At 39.8% G+C, this 21,266-nt stretch overlaps 1 protein-coding gene across 4 annotated transcripts in view; it reads right to left on the bottom strand.

Annotated features, from left to right (window-relative positions):
* The window catches only part of pcdh15a (protocadherin-related 15a), a 198,451-nt gene that overhangs the window by 149,175 nt on the left and 28,010 nt on the right, over positions 1 to 21,266 (bottom strand). For 2 of the 4 annotated variants that reach the window (XM_056396135.1, XM_056396137.1), the window contains exon 2: positions 20,378 to 20,435. The gene's annotated coding sequence lies outside the window, so the exon portion shown is untranslated. Of the gene's footprint in view, positions 1 to 7,865; positions 8,078 to 20,377; positions 20,436 to 21,266 lie in introns of those variants that run through there. The other 2 variants (XM_056396134.1, XM_056396136.1) reach the window with 1 other exon arrangement.

The following is a 21,266-nucleotide window of genomic DNA, read 5'->3' as shown; positions in this document are numbered from 1 at the left end:
TCATCTCATGACCGCATTCTAAATCTCTAAACCCTCGCTGAGCTCAGTCCATGTGGGTGCCCCGACCACTCTGCACTGCCTGCTTAGCATCAACAATGCCCTATCCATGTCACAAGGCACACTGCTCTGCACAATAGGAACCACTTAGCCACATGGTCTTAAACACACGCAGCTGTTGCCAAACAAAAGAATGTTTTTGACTTTTTGAAAATCTTTCACCTCAGTGGGTGACTTTTACCCCTGCTAATCGCAGCCTGCTAATGGCTGCGGTTGTCACGGGGTTTGTCTTGAACCTTTCACACATAACGGAAGGACTAATCCCTCCACAGAAAAATAAAATCCAAAAAGGGAATGTTTAGAATTATAAAGCATGTGGTCACTTTTGTGTATTCATCAGGATGAACAATGCAGCTGAAAAAAGAAAAACATAAAGAGATGTTTAAGTAAATGAATACAGTGTGCTTGAGGAAGGGTTCAGAGGACTTGGAATATACAATAACTAATGATTGAGCTACTATGCATTGCTATCTGCCACTTGGCTGCAATGTAAGGATGTCACGATACCAGTAATTTTGTAGTTGGCAATAATACCAATGAAATTCCATGATTCTCGACACCAAATTCATGACAGTGTGAAAATATTCATTTAAAAAGTCAGCGTACTTTTGAAAGACTGAGCAGTAATGACGTTAGCCTACAAATTTAGCACACTGGCTTTTGGTTGTCTTTAACTATAATGACTGATATAAAAGACAGAGTGCACTCCTTTTTTTATTGAAATTGGTCTTTTATGAGCCAACACAGCCCTGAGTAGCATTCAGGTGAATATGTCAGTGATTCTTTAAAAAGCAGTAGAACCACAGTCAGGGACTATCTGAAAGCCTAAACCCAAAGCGCATCTTTGACCTCAGCCCCATGTACTGAAGATACTGAAGCACTAAAACATTCTAATACAATAGTCTACATCAGAAAGCAGTTGATTAGAAAGAGTCAGCCAAACCACTACAATGTCTATTAAGCAACCTATCACATGGTAGGAAAGAAACTGAATTCATATAGTGATACTAGCCATTGAACATACAAAATTTTGGCATACGGGTAGATGGTGTTAAGTAAGGGACATTTGGGTACAATGTTAGGAATGATAATGTGACAATATTTAGGCATTTAGTTAGAATTTTTTTTACATCAAACAGTCTGGTCAGAGTAAGGATCTATGTGGGAGGTTAACAAGTGACATCTCCACAGGGGATTCCTTTCCATTCACAACATGACACGCTTAAATGTAATACTATAGTTTTAAATCAAGTGATTTCTGAGATAAAGTTTGTGGTCGCTACTCATATTTATAGTTTTATAAATTAAAGGCAAACAACACTGTGTAATGTATGTGCATGTCACTTAATCTCTAGTATGTACTTTAACCAGGACAAGCAGTATATTTCAACTTGTCATCATTGTATACGCAAGATAAATTCGGTTGAAAATGATGTTTCCAGCTAATTCACACATTCTTACAATTCTGGGGGTGAATAAATGGTGTGTAAATGCATCAGTAGCAATGTTGTGTATTAGACAGTAATGGTGAGAAACATGGCAGAGTATAACTTTCAGAAAGTTTGGTCTACACTGTTGTTTGCACTGCTGCAGTGTACCACAGTGTTTAAAGCATGGCTCAAGGGAATTTCTGCTGTGGTGACAGGCACCACAGATGTAATGCCAGCCACCCTCTAGTCAAGAGCTCACAGCTGGAACACACCCAGTCAGACTCAAGTCACAATAAACAAATAAATATTGCAAATGCCCTAAATTCAACTTTCAAATTGAGTCTTATTGCTTCAGATTTTTTTTTTTTACTTTTTCAATAAACTTCCCATTACAAAGTAAACTGGTCAAAGGCCAAGATACATATCATTTTTCTTCAAGCAGGTTTTAGCTAACAGCACATAGTGTCCCAGCGGCAGTGCCACTAAATACCTTTCATGACAGGAAAAAAATAAACAAATGTTGACTAGCTAGTTACAATGATGATACGTGATACGTGATCTACAGTTAATTAAGGAAGAGTATGAAATCCAATGCTTCACTGGCTTTACTGCTTGGCTTCTATACAATACCTCAAGTCTCTGTAAGCTTATTAACTGCGACTTACTGTCCCAACATTCCTTATGCTAATTTGTTTTAAGAGCATCCATACCTACATATGCATTTTATCCTTGAAATACTGCCTTTGTTTAAGCTCTCACTAGACTGATAGCTGACAGTTATCATGATGGTGAACCCCAAAGTTTGTCAGGCATCTGCACTGTACCAGGGAGTTATTGCTGATAAACCAAATGTTTTATTCCATAATGGATAAAGTAACACAGAATGCCACTCTGTTGTCGTACATGGACATCATGCCAGTTAAATGTCAAAGACCTAATGTGGATAAACCAGTGAAATACCAAACAAGGGATCTGACTGTCAACATCTGAATGAGACAGGAAAAATACTTTTCTCATTATGATTATGTTGTGGAAAATTCTTTTTTTTTTTCAATTTCATTTCAGATTGCTTTTCATTTGTATGAATTGCTTTGGGCTTTCTGTCTGTTCAGAAAACACCACCTTGTGTACATCATCGTCCATCGCGACATTTTACTGTGGATATTGTCATGCACCAATTCAGTGGACATCGCCCAACTGGAATTGCAGAGGTGAGATGAGGATTTGAACAAAGAACTGACAGCAAAGACACTGGTAAAGTAAGCACTGAATGCAGAACAATCACATTGCACATATATTGAAATAGTTCATTTGTTTTTCACATATAATAAGTAGACTGACATGCAAAACTTTTGACAAATTCATAATTGACAGTGATTAGGGGAGCAATAAGAGGGCAGAGATGCAGACGATTTGAGACTGATTGATGAAAAGGAAAAGATCCACCACTCAAGATTAGTGTGATTATATCAAACTTCAAACTACACTGACACCATTCCCCTGATGCAGACATCAGATCATCTGTCAATCTCTTGCACCATACCTGTGTCTTTGACTCATTTCTATGTCCACTGCAGCCTGTGATACGGGTTCAGTACTAATGGTTCCCATTCGCACGTTTCACTCCACTACAGGGGACGACGATGAAATAGAGTTTATTACCTCTGATATCTGACACTGAGCTGCTGATCTGATAATGGTGTTCTTGCTGAGCAAAACCCACCCTCCCCCACATGGAAACAGAGAGCGGGAAGGCGGTAAGTCATAACACAGGCTTGCAACCTACAGCATCTCCTCTGAATCTGTGAAAGAGCATCATTGGAAATGAAAACACCAGGAGGAAGGTGAAAAGAAAGAAAAAGCGTTTCACAACTGCTCCTCTTCCTGTGCACTTGGGCCCAAATCATTTCAGGCATCACTACCCACGAGTCTCTTATCAAATAATATTGAAATGGTTACCCTGAGGTGTCCATTGTGCATATGAATAAAGTCATATTTGCTGAATGATAAGTAAGTTATGTTAGTAATGCACTGTGGGGAAAATATTCTTTATCCTATGATGAAATCCCATTTTGTAACTCATCCTGTCTTTTCACTCTTTGAAACCTGAGAGCAAAAATTCTAAAAGTGCTCTATAGTGCTGACCTGTCACCCTTTATCTAATTACTTCCCTGACCTTAAAGTCTTGCCTGCTTTTTGGTTTAATCTTGGTGTTTCAATGTGTTTGACAGATCTGGATAATATCAAGCCAAAGTTAATGCTGCTCTAAGAAAGCAGATAATGAATGTTTGTGCTTTCCTTCGTGTGTTTTTGTATTTGTATTTTTAAATGCAAATACACCCTCCTGATCCATTTTTAAACATTTAACCAATGAGCTTGAAGGTGAGTGAGAAAGACAGGGGAGGGAAGCTGGAACATATCCAAAGACAGACAAATGCAATGTCTCAGTGTTTTCTCTAGGATTTTTAAGCAGCTGGGGGAGCTACGGGAGCTGGGGGAGGTGGGGCAGCCCCCCCAATCAAAATGTCAATATTAATCAATTAATAATCAAATATTTATCAAAATGTACACTATTCATTTAATATTTTTTCTTTCTGGGTTTATTTAATACTTATGTAATTATGACAGACATCACAATGTTGATACTGATACTAAACAAATACAGAAGGTCATGGTTCAAAACTATAGTTTTTAAGCTTAAATCACTGATATGATAAGACAGAAAGTTCAGCTGGGAGAATGCCCCCTAGCAGTGATATGGATGTAAAGAAGACATCTCACTCTGTTTCTATGAACGAAGGAAACACTCTTCATCTGTGGTTGTACAGTGATGTGAGAGAGTGGAACCTCACAAACCATCTTTGACAAGTGCTTAACGGTGTGTAGCGAGCACACAAACCGACAACAGCTAAGTTTAATTTAGTCCTTACATCAAGTTATGAACAGAACATTACTAACATTAGTTAGTGACAGCTGATACAACGTACCACTGGTATCATTTGTTATTTTAACCAGACAGAGGGCTGCTCAGCACCGGCTAAAATGAGTAACTGCAGCTGCTGTTTTCTATACTGCCTTGCTAAAGAGTATTAGCGTCGGACCTTAGTCAACCTGTGCATCTTTCCAATCTTATTTCTCCTTTCTGTCATTTCTGTTATTTCTCATCTCTCCCTCTTGTTGGGTGCATGGGTGTGTCTCCAAGTCCTGTATCCTTCACTTCAAATTGAAAGCCCTCTGCAAAATCATGTGATTGTGACTTCAAAATGTTTAGAGTAGAAACACTGCAGAGAATATCACTCTTCCTTTATCTCGCAGTGCCTTATGTTACACATTTTAGCATTAAACAATACAATAAGCCTAAAATTATCCCATATTTTAACTCCCAGGATTGTTTTCTGCCTTTATTGCTCAAGGGCTGCAAAATTAGTACACTCTTATTTGTTACACCACCAGAATGCTTCTTGTGAGAAGCGCTGATGCAACAGACAAGATTAGTCAGTCATGGGAGTGTTGCAGGCTTTGTTAATTACCGTTTTATCACGTACGCGCGCGCGCACACACACACACCTGGTGTGAGCGCATATAATGAAGAGGTGAAGACTAAATGAAAGCAAACTGCTCACCCAAAGCGATAGGAGCATGAGGTGGCTTGAGCTGTGTCATTGTTGACTGCTAAGCATTGTATTTCAATACTGAAAGATAATGCTGAGGTGGAATAACACGGGAAGCCATCCAGTTCCCTTACAAGCCAGCCCCATCTGATACAACCTGCTATGTCTAGTTGAGGCCTGCAACAAAGTGAGATGATTAGTCTCTTTTAGACTACCACCTGTATATGCCACACCCTGCAGGCTTTCCTCTCTATGCTTTGGTGTGAACAAGGGACTCCATTACTTCGAACGGTAATTCACCACTGCCTAATTTATCCCCTCTGGTCCACTTTTTTTATAGTCTTTTTAGTTCGCCCTATTAATACTTAAAGAGAGGATGCCTCGAGCTGCCTGTCTTCCATCATGACAGTAAAAATGGCATATATCTTTTACCAGTCTTGAAGCTCATACCAGTGGTAAAGACCTCACATTTATCAAACTGCAAATACCAAAGCTGCAGTGCCAAAGTACCTTCATATGTAGTTCTTCTAATGGCCTGAAAAAATACTCAAAGAAAGTTCAGGATCTTAATGCGAATTCCACACCATCTAATACTTGTCTTGGTGGCCATTTTGAAAATGGCTGTGAACCCAGTTTTAAAACCTCCGCTCACAAACCTACAGATGTTACAGATACTACATCCATTCTTTTGTACAGTCTATGGTAACTACAATGCAACAGGAGGGGTCGAAATGGAGTTTTCTATCAAGGCTTTAGATATGAAACTCTTTGAGATAAAAATGAATCAGCAACTACTCTAATTGATTAAGTAATTGAAAAAGTGTAAAAAAGAAATTCTTCAAGCAAAAATGCCAAACATCCCTCAGTTCTGGCTCCTTCAATGTGAGAATTTGCTGCAGTGTTTTCAGCTTTTCAGGATAAACTGAATATCTGTGGGTTTTGGACTGATAGTTGCAGCCATCACCTTGGGCACTGAAGTGAATTTTTTACTAGAAAGAGTAATCGACAGATTAATCAACTAGTTAATCTTAAATAACATTACAGATGTGCTTCTAAATGACAAGGTGCACTGAAAAAAAAAGGGACACATGCATGCTGACACACATGTGAACATATGGTGCAGAAGCCATTTGAAGCTGACTGTCTAACATCCAGGGACAGGTGTCTAATTACTAATCAGCGTAGCGATGCCTGTTAGTTTATAATGAAGCATCTAGACAACCTGTGGATTGTTCCACAAATGTTAAAGCATCAACTCATCTGCAGTTTTCCAACAAGTCCTTACTTCTGACCTTTCTACACTGGTGTGAATAGCTAAAAGGGCCACTTGAAAAAAATTGCACAGCACTAATATTAAAGTAGATTGGCAGAAAAATCTTCACTCAAGGTCCACCTACCAGCCTCCTATGGCGCTTTTATACCTTTTATCTTACAGTAGCAAAAGTCACCTGATAGCACTGTCCACCAAGAAAACTTTTCTACTTGTAGTAATAGCAAGAGAAGCTCAGATGTCACTCATAACATTAATAATGAGGTCCATTTCATTTAAGTGTCACTGTTGGACAAGCCACTAGAACTGACACCTAAATGGAGTGCAGCTGCCATTAATGTTATTAACTACTTACCACTAATGTTATTAATTAATGAATACCCTATGGGCTGATAGTTGTAGGATTTTTCTGTTAGCACGGATGTTTAGTTAATGGGAACGTGAAGTCTCAAGAGAGTCCAAACTGTCACGGTCAAATGAACTTGCTTTAAACATGATTGCTCTGCAGGGCTCTACAGCTGTTTGTGGCACAGTGTTAATACCAAAATGGACAACAACATTAAATCATAAGGTATAGGTGCAATATTATCATACTATTTTGGCATGGAAAAGAAATAATGTTTCTGCTTCCAATTCATCTCAGACACCTGTAGGGTCCCAAAAGCCAAGTGAACCACTTGTCTCCATTGTGACATTCAGGTTTCAAAAGTCTAAAAAGAGCACATTTCAGGAGCAAATCAACCTTGTAACGTCTCTCTTTAATGTGCTGCTGAGAGCCTGTGAAAGGAGAGCGCCAGTGAAGGAAGTTTTGAGGGGGCATGCATTACCTCCTGCAGCGCCATACTGCTCACACTCGCGAGGGTAGTTATTGCGTGGCAATCGTGCTCTCCGTAAAGTGCTGTGGTTGATATGCATAAGAGGCGGGATACAAAGTCAACTAATAACAAATGCAGCTGTCGACGCTCAGCCAGTCAACTGATACATTCATTAGGTTTCCTCACCAAAGAAATAAATTATTTCAGCTCAAATACAAATCAAAAGCTGATTGAAATGTGTTTTTTTTGAAAAACGAATAAAAAAAACAGAGGCAGTCAGCGTTAGAATCTCCGAGGTCTGACAAACCCATAACTGCATTTTTACGTTCAACCACATGCATTAATGGGATCTCATCCTCAGATAATCCAAAGTGAACGCTGATGCGCTCAGTCAGTGTTTGAAAACTTCACCCTCCAGAGATTAGCAGCCCAGATCAGGGCAGAGTTGAGGTGAAACACTGCGCCTTGCCAATGGATTACTCATTTCACGGCAGGGAATCGACATGATACGGTGAAAATGTTGGCAATGCAAGCCTCCCTCAACAAGCGCCTGTTTCGCGGTCAAAGAGACAATTACTCAGTGACAGCATTGATGGGGGTTACGTGTGCGTATCACATATAGTGAGTAATGCGCGTACGAGTAATAACGATAGTCGTCCAGAGAACTAAAATAACGTCTTACCATGTTTTGGCTCCAGAAGCACTCAACAAAAATCCTTTTAGGCGGGCAGCGGAGCCACAGATACCGGCTGGCAGGGCAGCTACAGCCTGCTCACACGGGCACATCAGTACTCTGCTGCCCCAGAGTCTTTAGCCCGACACAGCAAGAAGCAGCAACACTTTACCGGAGGACTGTATCCCGGGTCTAATGCGAGCAAACTGCAGGGTGCAGCCCTGTTCAAGGCTCCCCCCACCCCCTCTCCATCTCTCTCTCTTTCTCTCTCTCTCTCTCTCTCTCTCTGTCTCTCTCTGTGGCCATGACGTGCAAAGCAGGTAATCTTATTACACCGGTCAGTAAAGGTGAGCCGGATAAAGCTCCGTTGCCCCTCCTCCCACCTCATATCTGCTAGATATGCACCTGACCAGCACCCCCCCACCCCCCCACCACCACAGAGACAGATGGATTACATTCAACAGGATATCATTCCTATGGCATCAACAGGAAGGAAAAGAGTCACCAAACCCACTGGTGAAGGTCAAACAAATCCATAAATTATTACAGCGTGAGGTCTGCAAAGTCACTCTCTCACCACAGTGAATGTGTAGTTTCTGACTGAAGGTCAACAAATAGCCATTAACTGTCAGTTGTCAATTATTTCAGAGTCAAATCCATTAGTCTGCTCTGTCTGCACCGATTGGAGTGGAGCTGAGAAATAATACCAGTGAAGGCAGTTAGCTATGATTCACTTGTCACTTTGCAACAATCACTGGCCTTTCTTCCCTCCAGCTCAACCAACAACAAAAAGCCTCCCATTATAGTCTAATTAGCTGCAGTGCTGAATAAGTCCTGACTTATGGTTGCAGGGAATATTCAATACAACAACTTCTACACAACAGACACAGCTGGGGGTCATGTTCACAAAAGACATGTTAACAGTGTAAAAATTTCAGACATTTCTTCTGACGATATAAAAATACCTTTCCCACGCAGCAGGTGCATTTTGGTGAGATATGAACTTGCCAGCATCTATTAAGACTTTTAACAAAAGCAGACACTGAAATACGAAGCCATAATAACTGAATTGGCATTCAAAAAAGGGAAAATGACAACATTCAGACCATGGAAATTCAAATGAAATGGAAATTGAACTGACACTCTTGAATTTATGCATCATCAAAATCATATTATAAGTTACGAACCAAGCTGAACAGATTGATGGGTTAAATACAAATACAGCTGCAGAGTGGATACTTATAATACAGTAATACAGAATACAGTAATGCTATGTTAAAGCTAATAAAGCAAGAAAATAGCAAGAAAATATAACCTGCACCACAGGTTTTCTGTAATAAGTTCAATAGTGCCTTGTTGTCATTTGTAAAATATTTTGGGAGAGGAGTTGGAGTATGGATCTGCTGTGGCAGGAAGCTTAGAAAGTGAGTAAGACAGATCCTTTGTCTCCATGATGAACAAAATAGTGAAGTTCAGGGGCACTTTTCAATCAACAGCAGCACTTAAGAGTTCGGGTTAACCTGCAAAATGTCACAGAAAAAACATAAAATAAAAGAATCATGAGTGATGAAAGACACTGGTGGATAAGAGATGAGAGATGAATAGTGTCAATTATAGGGTACGAGGGCTAAATAACGTGGACAAAAAAGGTTGAGAGCCCTGCTCTAAATAATACTACTGACATGTATAATTCAGAGAGGAATGGATGTTCATTCTTGGCCTTTGGGAACAGTAACAATCTGAACACAAAGGTCCACTCACTGACATTTGGAGCTTTAAACTCTCAGTCTTCATTGAATGAATGAGCTCAGATTATTTTTTATATATGTATAATTTAGGACTATGGTCTCATTAGAGAGCGTTTCATGTTAGTTTGTGTTTGAGCCTGGTAAAGGTAGAACAACTACCTTTTCAGAAGAATGAAGCTATATTTTTTAAATTTCATTAGTGTTAGGTGATTTGTAATTTCAAAGGCATGTAGCACATTTTTAACACATCCATTATAAAAGGAAAGACGACAAGACAACTGCATATTTAGTCTGTCTATTATTCATGGAAATGCCAAATCAAAATTTGTACAAAAATAGCTTTCTAACTGGCATGCATAGGCCCTGGATGAGCATGAAGAGCTAATCCGGGTTAAGTCATCACTACCTCCACTTGGCCTAGCTTGTTTTTGGTATGAGGAAGGCTTTGAGCAAAGGCTCTCTAATAATCAGCCCCTGCCATGGTACTAATTCTCCCTCTCATCTCGTCTCTGTTGCTGCAGAGAAAACGAGAGGCCAGGGTTCAGGCAGGAGTGAAGACACTCCACAGAGAAGGGTGATTAAGGGATACGCTGCTCTTGGGAAAAAGTCTCCTCTCAGTGCCCCAAAGAAGTCTTCTTAGTTAGAAAGCACCAAACTGACAGCTTATCCAGGTTCATGCTTCTGTGTGCACATATGGGTTATTTGCATTAAGGTGTTTTGTATGAATGATCATGTATGTGTCTGAGCTCATATGTTACTTAAAAAAGAGAAAGGAATCGGTGAGAAAAAAACACTCATTACAGGCACCTGATTAATAAGGTTTCGAAACTAGCTATTAATAGGCCTTTCACTCTTCATTATTCTATTATTCATAATATCACTCTTCAAATATCTGCAGTGTGTGTACCCAGCCTAATACTGTTTATGTAGAAAGGGAGTATGGAAACAATCTTTTTTATATCAGAAAGGATCAGTTTCTGTGGCCTGAGTCGGATGAGTAGTAACTAATCCAACTAAGACTTCCATAGCTTTCTTTCTTTAAAACTAATTATACATGCACAAAATACTTTTAACCAGGAGCAGTTAAGTTTACTTTGAGGTGCCATGTATTCTTCTGAGAACACTCAGAGTTGTATCAGTGTTTGTGCCTTTTCCTGTACAACCAGGGATGCCTGAGGGTCCCTTTATGAATGATGCACACTACTTATTTGTATTCAGTTGAGGGTTCAATCACTGAGCAGCCAAGTCTTCTTCAGGGAAAATCATTCCTATTAGTGATGGTGCATTAATACAACACCTTCAGTCATTTCTTAAAAGCTCAAGAAAAACTGATTTTGCCTAGCAGATGTAAAAACTCCCTGCAGTGACAGACAGCAATGGTTTAATTATTCTCAATGAATACCTTCTTTTCTCACATTCGGGGACTGCAAAAAGTGTCGATTCATTTTTTCTTTTATTTTTTTGGGGGTAGAAGGTGCGTTGTTTACCTACTGAATTTTGCCGACACATTAAATTGGTTTTGGGGGTCATTAAAATGTTTGAATATGAGTTGTTTTCAAAGAGCGACTGGATATTGTCAGACTTGAATAGACGCTGTTTGGGTAATTGGTTGCACAGCATCTGCAGCATACTTTAGCACTATTGGTTTATTCCATAAATGTGAGATTCAAACAACCTTCCAGTCAAAGGAAAGGAGTTGCAAGTTAACTGATGCTTCCTTGTCATTTGAGGAAAAGTCAACAGGTGGTCTGTTCTTCTTTTTGAGCTCTTTGATTTATTGTTCCATTGATTCATTCAGAGGCTTGTTTCTAAGAGAGCGTGGCCATACTTGGATGAGCAGAAAATGAACACAATTCTTTGAGATGCCTTCTTTCTAAAATCTCTTTGATATTGCTTTGTCTCTTTAAGGTGAGCTCTTAAAGCATATTGTCAACAAACTCATCAAAGAAACACCAGTGGTGCTACATGCCCTGTGAGAAAGAAAAATCAAGAGCAAAAAGACAGTGGCACAACTAAAAACGCATGCTTCATCTTGAATATTGTTTTTCACTTGGGACAAATTGAACAATTCTTCTTGTTGAAGCGTCATTTCCCTGGACTGTGTGTACGCACTCAGCTGTTCAGTCCTAAAATCCTCTGCCTGTGAGCTCCCTGTAGGCAATCCCATGGGACTTTGTACATGCGCATAAAAATACACATGCACTTACATACACACATTCACAGATAAATAGATATCTAAAACTGCAAAACAGCTGAGAGGCTCACATCTTAGCCGTGCAATTGAACAGCAATTTGAAATAACCGGTAGATCATTTATTCTGTGATTTTAGAGGTTCATGTTGCCAATATAATATTAACAAAAGAATAAGGAAATTTTCCTCTCTCTTCTCTCTCTTTGTACCATCTATACTGCACCAAGTACCACAGGTTCAAATTGAGAGATGAGAGGACAGCTTCCAGATGTGCTGATGTGTCACACCATGTGTGAAGAAAATCTAGGGTAAGATGGGGGTTGCTTTGCTTTTTGAGCACAGCTCGGTGCAATGACACATTCTCTCTTTTCCTCTCCCATCTCCTGGAGGCACATGAACTGGACTTCATAAAGCATTCCCCAAAAATGCACCACCCCTGCATTCACTCAGAGGGCACCAGCATGACATTGTAGACAGAAAATATTTCCATATTTTCTTAACATTTTAGAGCTTTAATTTTGGAACTCGGCTCTGCACAAGTCCAACAATATTTCCCCAAAAATTAAATAGTGCATACTTGAATGGTGAGTTTGTGTGCGAGGTCGTTAGCATGGTTACACTGATGTGGGCAGCAGGCAGCCTCCCACACAGACTGGTGTGTTTGGTGCTGTCCATGGTGCTGAAAGAAAGCCTGCTCTTTAGGACAAAAACACTGTGTGCTCCTATGGGTGAGCTCTCTGCCACATGTCTTTACTATCATGTTATCTCTAACAGAATTTTTTTTTATGAATTATGCTGATTTATCTAAGAAAAATATTCATGGAATTCACTTGACAAGTCAGTATTTGTAATTGTCAAGCTAATAAAACGATAGTAAGTGTTTAGATCAGATGGTAAAATTGCCAAAAGGTGGGGTCAGCTAGCTTCCATGGTTGAGTGAGACACCCCCTTTTAAAAAGGAAACCAACAAAGACACACACACACACACACACACACACACACACACACACACACACACACACACACCCACCCACACCCACACCCTTAGGGCGCTTGTTTCTGTGTCTTCAACTTTGGCTTATTCTGACTGCAGGCTTTACACTAGCCCCCACCCGACCCACTATAAAAATTGAAATTGGCTCTGTGCAAATGGAATTGCCGAAGGGAGTCTGAGTCGCATAAGTGTCAAGGGACATTCATAGTTTGGCACTGACAGCTTGTGTGATATTGAGAGGTCAGAGCAACTGAGACAGTGGCCAAGCAAGAGGGAGAGAGGGAGAATGAGGGAGGGAGGTCAGAGAGAGCCAACAAGAAAGGGTGTGTGTGTGTGTGTGTTTGTGTGTGTGTGAGAGAGAGCGAGAGAGAGAGAGAAAGAGGAGGGAGGGATGTCAAAGAGAAACAAGTGAACAAGAGAAAAAGTAGGAAATAAAGAGGCATGGAGAACAGGTGAGCCTTACAAATAACCCAGATATAATGGGAGCACCAAAACATCAATACAGGCAATTGTCATATTGTATCCTGTCCCAAGTCTAATAAACACTCAGGTGTGTGAGAGTAAGTTGTAGAGGAAGCTGAACTTGCTACTTCAAGAAAACACTGTCAATAGTCTGAAAATGTTTAAGTTGAAAGGTTGCAGAGTTTTCTATCAGACTGAGTTCATAATGAAGTTATTCAGCTGTTATTCTAACCAAAATAAAAGAGGGGGTTGAGGCCAGAGCAGTGCAGCTGACTCACCAGTTTATCACTGAATATCCACGGGCTTAAGTCTGCACAGGGGGTGGATTTAAAAATAACTGTGACTAGTTTGTTCAAAACACCATGTTGTGGTGTTTCCCTGCTCCTTATTGAGATTGGAAATATGCAAGATTGTGAATTTAAATCCAAGAGCTAATCTGACAATGTCCTATTCAATTGAGTTGAAAGTGCATAATTATGCAAAAATATATAACTGCTCCCAGATTTGTGCCACTGTGCAAGTATTTATAGTACAGACCTGGAGTCAATTTATATTTTATTGCTGTCTGAGTTTTCTGCATGAGAAATCACCCTTGTGTAGTTTTTAGTGTGGTAAATCCTTGAGTGGCGCAACTGTATGGATAGTCATGTCAATCATCCCAATCAAACAAAAACGTCATCAGCAAAACTACTCGCCACATGCAGTAGTGTCCTTAGCCTTTCATTCCTTCTGTAAGGGGAGATCTTAAACCTGTAATAATTGTTTTTTGGTCAGTTGAGGGCAGCGGAAAAAACTGAAGATCATTCTTTAACCAATTAGTCTCTGGGCGCCCTGGTGGCTCAACTTGTAGAGCACATAGCATTATAGCTTAGTTCCAACTGCAGCGGACCGGGTTTAAGTCCGACCTGAGGCCTATTACTGCATGTCATCCCTCCTCTCTCCCTGATTTTCTGTCTCTTTAAACTAATGAAAAGGAGAAAACTGCCCAATAAAGTAATAAGAAAAAAAACAGTCAGGACACTAACTAGACAGAAAGTGTACTGTTGGTTAATGAAGGCATTTCGTGAAAAAAATCTTGCTGTTGCGGCTAAAAAAGTGACACTATGAGAGTGGTGAGATAAAATCAAAAAGATGAGCCAAAAGACGTCAAAACAGTCTGACGAGCTTATTGAAAATGTAAAATCTCAGGGCCAATTCTCTGGGAGCACCATTTTTGACATAAGTAATCCACATGATCCATTGTTAATCTAGGAATAATGTCAGGTACAGGTAACAGGTAAACTGGTTGCTGCTGTCGGAAATGAAAATAGCTGCATTGTTATTTCAGTTATAGTTTTTGTAATTCTTTCTCTCAGTTGCCCTACAGCTGTGTGACAGCAGATACTCATGAGACATGATGTCTTTGGGCTGCTCACATGGGCATAGAAGCTAAAGGGGTTTGATAATTGGAACAAGAGGGGACCAGAGCGCAAGCACCAAATCTGTTACTAGGAATCCCAGAGGCTATAGAGACCTACACTGAGGGTTGTAATGAAAATGATCCCTCTTACTGTTTTTTTTATCCCCTTCCTGCCTTTTCTTCTCCTCTTCACAGCGCACCATGGCAACCTTAGGGAGAGAGCTATTTTGACAGCTACCACAGGTTATTACTTTTACAACCAGGGGCAACCAGACCTCCAGAGAGTCCATTAGCACCTAGAAGAACAGCTGACTCCTTCAACTGGCTAGCAGAGACGTTCAACTTTTAAAACTGGACAGACTTGAATCAAATGCTTATCATCTATCAAAACTTGACAGTTTGTGCAAACTAGGATCAATTAAGTGCCAAAGTGAGTGCTTTGGGAGGACACTGATTGGTGTCAGAGTTTGTGCACAGAGGCAGGATTGCATCTTTTATCACTCCCTGCAAATCGATACATACCCAAAGCAAGACAGTGAAGATGCATTGTTGTTTTCCCAAAGGGATATAGAAGATAAACGCCCGGCCAAAATCTTTGCAAAAAGATCTTTTTTTTTGGCCATTGGCTTATATAATTGACAGTTTAACAAGATACAGTTTCAAACTTTGTTCTCTTTTTTGCAAAAGTACAAAAATTTAATGGAACCTACAGAAAATCTTTGAATATTCCCCTTTCTTACTATTTTACACCATTAATCCTACATCTCTCCCCTTCTCCCTAATTCTGTGAGTCCTGTTCTCCCTTGATCTCTCTTACTTTGTCTCTCTCTCTTTTGAATTGCCACTCCTTATGTCTGGCACCACAGATAAGATGCAGGAGATAAAGGACGTAGATGCTATCGGGAGATAAGACTGAGACAGGCTGAGATAAAGAAGTAGCAGCAGGTACAGAGAGGATGGGGAGAGAACAAAAACAATAAAACCTCCCGTCACTGAACAATGCCCTTGACCTGTGTGCTTTGTATGATAGCAGCTACATCTGCCTCATTGTTAGTGTTCATATGAGAAAAAAAACATCTTATAAAATGGTCCCTGACAAATCAAAAGAGAACTCAAGATTACCCGAATTCAGCAAAATGTACTTATCTTACATTGTTCTCCATGTAGACATTATTCGGGCCATTTTATTTCCACCAGTATAATAGCTGTGCTTCTCAGAAGCTCACACCTCAACTATAAAATCATTCCATCATTTCCTCCTGTAAACACCCCATGTGGCAGCTGCAGGTTCATTTCTTTGTTCACTTCTTCGCTGTTTTCAAGTGTAAGTGTGCGTGTGTGTGAGTGTGTGAGTGTATGTGCATGCATGTGTGTGAAGAATAATATGTAATTTCAAACAAATGCCTTTCACACACAGGCGATCAGACAGAGGTGATGTGACAGAGATTGGAATTGAAGGTGGTGGAGTGGGCCCATTTTCAAGAACTCCATAGCTGCAACATCTAGAATACACTGGAGGCAGAACAGGACCGGAGACAGACAGCCGTCAGATGAACAGCAAATGAAACGCATTAGAATTTGGCCTTAATCATAGCTTTGGATTTAGTAGCGAGCACTCCATTTTATTACTTGTCAGATACTGTTCCTCCTGCATATGCCCTTTCACCACAGACAACAACTTTCTGACAAGTCCAAAAGACAAAAATGGACTCCTCTTTCAGCATGATGTGAAACTATTTTATTCTTATTTAAAACACTTGTGAATAGGTTAAATTCTTTTGTGCGTGGATATGAAAGTTGTTTGGTTAACTCGAAAACTGAATGCATAGTCACAGTACAGCAAATATGACAAAACTGTGAGTCTCACTTTGTGAGATTGTTTCCCCTCCCTTTTTGTAGTTAAAAGGTGACTGACCAAGCAGGAAAAATCAACGTGAAGATGTTGTAATAGAGCCCAACTAACATTAGATTTTTTAAGATCAGAAAGGCTATGGTAATTCAGATAACCACTCTTTAGAACTGTGGAGAGCAGAAAAGCATCTCAGTATGCACAGCACGTCAACAACAAAACTGAAAAACTGACTAGGGTCAGAATTTGGCCTCAACGGCATGAATCTATGGCAGAAACTGCTTTGTGGCAAAAGTTCATGCTGGTGGTGTGGGGTTTATCAATCCAGCCCAACTGTATATTGTTGCTGACCATGTGCATCCCTGTTTGACCACAGTTTACCATCTTCTAATGGCTACTTCCAGCATGATAACTCACCACGTCACAAAGCAAAAGTAATCTCAAACTGACAACGACTTCAGTGTACTTTAACAGCCTCCCCAGTCACCAGATTTGAATCCAGTAAACATCTTTGGGATGTGGTCGAAAGGGAGATTCACAGCATGATTGTGCAGCTGACAAATCTGCAGAAATGATTTGATGCAAATATGTCAACATGGATCAGAATCTCAAAGGAATGTTTCCAACAACATTCATGTAATAAGGATGTGGACTTGGTAGGTTGACAAACAATGACAATCGAACCATTTCCTCTCCCTTGATCTACGTTATTCAACTGACACAGATTTCACTGGTCAAACAATTTTTGACAACAAAATAAAATAAAAATTACACTATTTATTTTTTCCATTGCACAAAATTAGGTCTGTGGTGTCCAAGCAACAGAAACAACAATTTAATACCTACTTGGTTTTGTACAAATATCTTGCACATAATTTCAGACCGCAATATCAACGAAACAAGTATGACCTGACAAACCTGTTCAACACTTAACAGCAGAGTAAGGAGATCATCTCACACCAAAGTAAATACTTCAAAGTTTAATTACTTCACCAAACTCTATCACACGGTTGATGTAGATGTAGCAGTTTATTCATCTAAACCAACTTTCAGGATTTAAATATCAAGAAGGGGAAAGATTCAAAGTCATTAACTTTTAAAACTCACAAACTGTTGCTGGGAAAATTCGAGGTAAAGATCAACATGACAAATGACAATGAAAGTGTTACTATCCTCTTCCTACACCCATCGTCTAAGCTGCGACATGTCTGAATACACTGGTATGACCAACCTTCACTTCAAAACATGAACTGCAGGTCAACATAGTACAGGCAACAGGATGCCAAGACACACGCATGCACACACACGACCAAGCTGTCAGACAGCACAACCCCCCTCAATTGCTGTTTGTGTTCTGCCTACTGGAAACATCCAACTGAAATTGGAGATCAGTCATGAACATGCCGCAGTTTTTAACATCCCATTAAAGGAATGCGATGCGGAGGAAACTGTGCACTGATTACTGTTTTGTCAGAGAGATGCATTCGGGGCTTGGGTGAGGAGGGAGATTATATTAGTGTTACAGTAAAGCTGTAGAAGAGTGCTGAATTGGATTGTCTCTCAAAGGCACGCTTTTCTCTCTCTTCTATTCTGATAGAAATCCCATCAAGAGGCAGGGACTGTTTTGAAAGACAACAATGACAATTGTGATTAACAATGAGATGAACATGATGAAGCCAGTGTCCCTAGTTCAGCTGTGGCTCTGACATAAATACTACCTTCGCTGTCCATCCTCTAATGTGGTTCAGGCAGATATTAGTCCATCGATTAAGACCACTGAGGTGAAGTCAATAAGGCAATCTCAACTGTGATTTCACTTATTTATACAGTCCTGGTCAAAATTATTGGAACTCCTGAATTTCAAATACATAACTCAGAATATCTTCAGACACAAATGTAAATGATCCAATTTTTTTTTTTTCAGAATAATTTTTAAAAAATATTCAAGGTTAATGAACAAAAGATAAGATTGTTGAAAAGGAAAAGGTGGACATTTATATCTGGCCAGCAATGAGTCCTGACCTAAATCCCAATGAAAACCTTTGGAGAGGGATGAAATCTGCCATTGAAAAAAGGGGGACCTGTAAACTTAAGAGCTTGAACGTATAGCAATGGAGAAGTGGCAAAAACTACCAACAGACAGGTAAAATAAGCTTCTAGATGACTACAAGAAGCTTTTAGTGTTCATTGTAGGCAAAGGTTATGCAACCAAATATAAACCAAGGGTGCCAATAAATGTGTCCAGGGTACATTTTGTGTTTGTATTACTTCACTACTGTGCAAGTTTTTTTTTCCCCTCACTTGTTCAGTAACATTGGGAATATTATTAAACTAATCGGGTTATACAAAATTGGTTAATTTGCATTTTTTTCTAACGATATTCTCAATTATGTACTCTAAATTCAGGGGTGCCAATAATTTTGACCAGGACTGTTCATGTAATGTTGCCTTGCTTGTCCAATCTCAGATCTTGAGCCACGTCTTAGCCCCACCTGAGCCTGATGTCTGTGCTTCACTGACCATGCTATCTACAAGTATAGCCACCTGAACCCCGTCAGCTCCGTCTCAACTCGCCTTTACGCTCCAACCACTTGCTCAGCGTATATCTTCTATGCTGTGGTACATGCCCCACTTCCTGCACCACTGCCTCTTTATTTATCCCATCTCTCTTCTCCCTCCTCCTTGTTCCTCAGTTCACACACAGACTCTGAACCTGTCACTCAGTATGTGGATTGCAAATCTGTGTGCATGGTCCTTGTGTGTGTTTGTGTGTGTGTGTATTTAAGTTACTAGGCTTGTTATCTTCAGAAGTGGTGGACCAAAAGCTAAATTTAAAACCAGACTTTTCCTATTTACACAACAAAGAAATGGCAGAAACTGAGAGGTTGAATGAAACAGTTAAAAACAGAAAGTGAGACAGAGACAGAGAGAGAGAGAGAGAGAGAGAGAGAGAGAGAGAGAGAGACAAGGAGAGAGAGATATCCAAACTATCAACACATCGCATCTTCCTAATTTGCATCAAGCATCTTTTAAACATTTTCCAGGAGAAACTTTGAAAAACTGCATTAATTACAGTAGGAGACAAGGATTTTACACAACACAAATATCAGCTGAAACTCTAACCTGGTGTGAAAAGCCATTTTCATAATAATTCTATCAATAATTACATCAATCTCAGTTTCAACGTGGCATCCTCCAGCAGCAATAGATTTGTGCTTTACTGAGCTACTGTAAGTAAGTAGAAGACTCCAAATTTTATTGATTTCTGTGTTGTTTTTGTTCCTCCCTAGCATGGGTAACACTTTGGTGCCAGGCTGTGTGATTGACTCACAACAGCTCAAATGTTTGTTGCTGTGAGTTTGCTTTAGAGTATACTTTCTGTCCTAGTATTTAAGGTAAGGTTACACCTGGGTAAACTCTAATAACGGTAAGATTCTTACTCTAAAGACAACCCAAACTGAGCCTTGGACACTGACTATCTAAGGATGGTCAACGCTGATGGGGGGGACCTATGAAATATTTACCAGATGGACCCTGGACAAGCAGTTTTATGATAGCAAGAGATTTGCTTGAGACAGAAAGCATCAGCAAATGTCAGGGTGAATCATCTAAGGGACATCAATAAAACATAACAACGCAATGCTTTAAAAACCTCAATGGTCTATCCTGTCTGACTCAGTATGTCTCTGAGATGTCTAACTCTAATCCACCACAGCAAATTGACAGTGTGAATGCACTGGCTGAGCAGACTATGCAAAAGACACTAATGCACACATGCATGCACGCAAAAGAAGAGATTGGCCAGAGATTGAATCTATTACAGGTTACAAAAATTATTTCTGCTTAACCAAAAGATGAACATCTCAGAAAGAAATACCTGATTTGAGTTCCTGTGATCACACCACATCTCGCCCTTTAGTCAAATTCACACAGACCTATAAAGAAAAAGAAGGAAAGTGTTAGATCCACAATTCACAACATCTCCCTTCAAACAAAAGCAGAGGCGTAACGTGTCGGCCAACTTCCAGTTAATGTGTCAGTTAATTCTCACACAATCATTTACTCACTTACTTTTGAGTGAGTGTAATTCATAATCTCTTTCTTAGATAATCTCCCCTCATTCTTCCACATGTCCCGTCAGTCTCCATTATACTGTTCAGTGAGGCGTACAATAACTGCTCTACAAACACTTGTGCAAAGATGGAGCACAGCCTAGTGCTGTGCAAGATTATGAATTGTGGTGGATCCTGGGTGATGTATTTCTGACACCTTTATGATAATTATCGGCTTGGCTGGAAAATTGGCAAAAAATCAGTTGATTTATCTTTTATGTGATTTGAATGTCATTTTCTGGAACAGAGCTTAACACTTTAGACACAGTAAACTGAACACTATGAGAGAAATGTCACACTGTGCTATAAACGTAAGGGTTCCTTCTACATCATCAGATTACATTTTGCAGAATTGTCAGTTTCAAATATCTGAGCCATGCACCTTCATAATTATTGCAACACACTGGTAAACACCTAGATGAGCGTGTTTATCAGTATGTTAGAGAGCATAAAGGTCTGACAAGCATATCACCTCTTCATCTGAATAGAAATAACTCCTCATTTCTCTATTCCGCTGTCTAGCCGTTTCCTTTGTTGTTTATGCTGTGTAGTTTGGAGCTTTAATAAATTGTCGGGAAAACTGCTTTGTCTTTCGGTGCAATAAACTCAACCTTGGTGGTAACCTTATTCTGTGTGAAACGGCATAAAATTCAA

This window comes from Seriola aureovittata, chromosome 14, assembly GCF_021018895.1.
Source record: "Seriola aureovittata isolate HTS-2021-v1 ecotype China chromosome 14, ASM2101889v1, whole genome shotgun sequence".
NCBI lineage: Eukaryota > Metazoa > Chordata > Actinopteri > Carangiformes > Carangidae > Seriola > Seriola aureovittata.
Note: the sequence above shows the minus strand (reverse complement) of the source record. Positions and strands in the feature narration are given on the sequence as shown.